At 42.5% G+C, this 3,572-nt stretch overlaps 1 pseudogene; it reads left to right on the plus strand.

Annotated features, from left to right (window-relative positions):
• The first annotated feature begins 648 nt into the window (after positions 1-648).
• The window catches only part of LOC102843800, a 7,204-nt pseudogene continuing 4,280 nt past the window's right edge, over positions 649-3,572 (plus strand).

Below are 3,572 nucleotides of genomic sequence, written 5' to 3' on the forward strand. Positions count from 1 at the left end.
TTGTTGTTATGTGGAAAATCTGCTGTCAGGGACCTCTCCAGAGTACTAAAGGGCAACCATGTCAGTCTAGAGACTAAGGTGTGCCTGATCCAGGCCATGGTCTTCACAACTACTTGCTATGCATTAGAGAGCTGGACAACGACAAAGGGTGCAGAAGAATTAATGCCTTTGAGTTGTGGTGCTGCAGAAGAGTACTGAACACACCAAGGAATGACAAAAAAAGTTTTGTCCAGGAGAGTGTGAAATCAGGTTTCTCCTTGAAGGCAAGAATTTCAAAGCACCATCTCACATACTTTGGGCACACAGCTAGAAGGAACCAGTCCTTGGAGAAGGACATCATTTCTGGAAGGATGAAGAGAGGAAGACCCTGAAGAGATAGTCTCACACAGTAACTGGGATAATGGGGATAGGTCTGTCAGAGATGATGAGATGGTGCAGAATGGGACATGGTCCAGAGCTATTGTACTATGAGTCACGATGAGTTGTAGGTGATTCGATGGCACATAACCCCACCACCACATATCACAGAAAAGTAGTATATCCTAAAATGAAAGCAGTTCTAGAAATCTTCTAATATCACATCTAGAACATTAAAACAAATGGTCCAGGCCATTCACAGCTGCACAGGGAGACTGAAGCAAGGTTACTATGGAGCCAGACTTGGTAACTGAGGACAAGAACAGAGCTTATGATAATGGGCCATCAACTGTGATCATCTCCAGAACGAGTCCATCAGAAGGAAAATATGTATTAAATATTTTGATGAGTGGTCTGAATCAAATCAAGAGGAATTCGTGGAACATCTTACTTCACAAAAGTGTCATGATCAGCATAGACATATCAACTCTTATTTGAAGCCCATGTTGAAGCAGGAGTTCATTACCACTGTAGCAGAGCAAGGTTTAGAACATATAGCAGAAAACATTCTTTCCTACCCGGATGCCAGGTCTCTGATGCAGCAGAGCTGGTATATAAAAAACAGCAGGGAGTGATCTCAGAGGAAATGCTCTGGAAGAAACTGACTGAATTAATGGTACACACTGATCCTCTGTAAGAGGATGGAATCAGTACCTGTTTAAAAACACACCCAAAGATAGCCCTCTCAATTCATTTTTTTTGTTTTGTTTTTTAATTTTTGTGTGAGTGTACCATCAAATCAGATCTGACTGGTACAGGAGGAGATTGTCCCTCCATTCCCCGTAGAGCATCTAGTGGATTTGATCCATACGCCTCTGGGATTGTAGTTGCAGCTCCTTTCCACTAGGCCACCAGAGCTCCCCTTCAATTCATTTTATAGGTCATCATACCCAAAATCATCCAGGTTATTGTTGTTGTTGTTATGTGCCATCAAGACGCCTGCAACTCATCGTTAGTGACCCTAGGTACCAAATTTCTGAACCCTGCCCTGTCCTGAGTCAGTCTCACTGACTCTGACACACTACCCAAATTACCCCAGCGATGGTGTCATTCCTTCTCATCTGGGGTTTTCTCCTGTACTGACCCTCCACCCACCTGAGCATGATGTCCTTCTCCACAGACTGGCCCTTCCTGGCAACAAGCCCAAAGTATGAGAGACAGAGCTTCAAAGTCCTTGCCTTCAAGGAACAGCCTAGTTTCATCTTCTCCAGGACAGACCTGTTAGTTTTCTTGTCAGTCCATGGTACGTTCAATCTTCTCCAGCACAACTCAATGGCACTGATTCTTCTTCTGTTATCTTTGGTCACTGTGCATAGCAAGGCCTGGATCAGGTACACCTTAGTCTCTAGACTGATATTATTGCTCCTCGACATCTTTTTTTAAAAATATCTTCAACATCAACTTTTTTCCTTTTTTAAAAAATTTATTAGTAATTTCAATGAAAACTTACAGAGACTTTGGGTTTCCATTCATTCATTGTTGCATATTTCTCCCCTCCCAACCCTCTCCCCCCAGTATACTACCATCTTGGAAAAGTAAAAGTCTTTCATTGTTTTACAAACCCTCCCCCCAGGTTCACTCCACTATGCAGCCTTCACTCTGCATTCCTGTCATGACAAAAATACCTAATCACATATCCCTTTTAAACAGTTTTCTCCCTCATCTGTTCCAATGCAGTATACATTATTAAAGCCATCTTTCTCCGTCTTCCCCCAACCCCAAGGTCAGTCCTGTTTTACAACAGTGGCACCATGCAGTATTTGTCCTTTTGTGACTGAGATACTTCACTCAACATAATGTCCTCCAGGGTCACCCACTTTGAATAATATTGCATGAGTTCCTTGTTTTTCAATGCAGCGTAGTATTCCATTGTGTGAATATACCACAGCTTCTCTATTCATTCGTTTGTTGATGGGCACTTGGGTTGTTTCCAACTCCTTGCTATTGTGAACAAAGCCGTGACAAACATGGGTGTGCATATATCTGCTTGGGTGGCAGTTATAGTCTCTTTGGGGTATATTCCCAGTAGTGGAATTGCTGGGTCAAATGGTATCTCTATTTGCAACTTTTTGAAAAAGCGCCATATCACCTTCCACAGTGGTTGCACCATTTTACACTCCTACCAACAGTGAATAAGGGTTCCAATTTCTCCACAACCTTGCCAGCATTTGTTGCTTGCTGTTCTGTTAAATTTTGCTATTCTGACTGGGGTGAGATGATATCTTATAGTTGTTTTAACACCAACTTTTTAATTATAATTTGGTTTCTAATTATGTTTTATCCTTTCCTGCATCATTAAACCAAATGCCCTAATCCACTTCCAGTACTTTTTGCTGTGTTCATTTGAATTTTGAAAGGTTCCTGACAGCAGCTTTCCCCAGAGCAATTAGTCTTTTGATATCCTGGCTGCTGGTCCCAAGAGTGTTGATTGTGGAACCAAGGAAGCTGTAATTGTTAACAACCTCAATCTCCTCTCCATCTATCATAGTGCTGCCAAATGGCTCAGTGATGAGAATCTTGTCTTCTCAATGTTGAGCTTCAATCCATATTGAAGACTACAGTCTTTGACTTCAGCGAACGCTTCAGGTCCACATCAGTTATGGTAAGCAAGACTGTGTCGTTGATGAATCTTCCTCCAGTCCAGCCTCCCAAATGATCTATTCCACATAGCAATTGAAAAGGTACGGAGGCAGGATAAGTCCCTGAGTCCTTTCCTGATTTTGAAGTTTTTCTTTGCTCTTTCTGACAACTGCTTCCTACTCCATGTATAGGTTTTGCATGAGCACAATCAACTGTTCTGGGATTCTCATTCTTCTCAAGGTTAGCCACAGTCTGTTGTGATTTACAATACTGCTGAAGTACACAGATAGGGAACTGCTAGAAGTTCAAGGGGGATTTAGAAGAAGCCATGGCACCAGATTGAGATTGTTCACAGCTTCAGTTTGCTCGGCTCCACAGTCAACACTCTTGACACCAGCAGTCAGGAAATCAAAAAGTGTATCGCAATGGGAAAGTCTGCTGTTAGGGACCTCTCTAAAGTACTCAGGAGCAATATTGTCTCTCTGGAGACTAAGGTGTGCCTGACACAGGCCATGGTCTTTGCAATCGCTTGTTATGCATCAGAGAGTTGGACAATGACTAGGGAGGACAGAAGG

Source organism: Elephantulus edwardii, unplaced genomic scaffold (genome assembly GCF_000299155.1).
Source record: "Elephantulus edwardii isolate Elephantulus edwardi_28Jun2011 unplaced genomic scaffold, EleEdw1.0 scaffold00064, whole genome shotgun sequence".
NCBI lineage: Eukaryota > Metazoa > Chordata > Mammalia > Macroscelidea > Macroscelididae > Elephantulus > Elephantulus edwardii.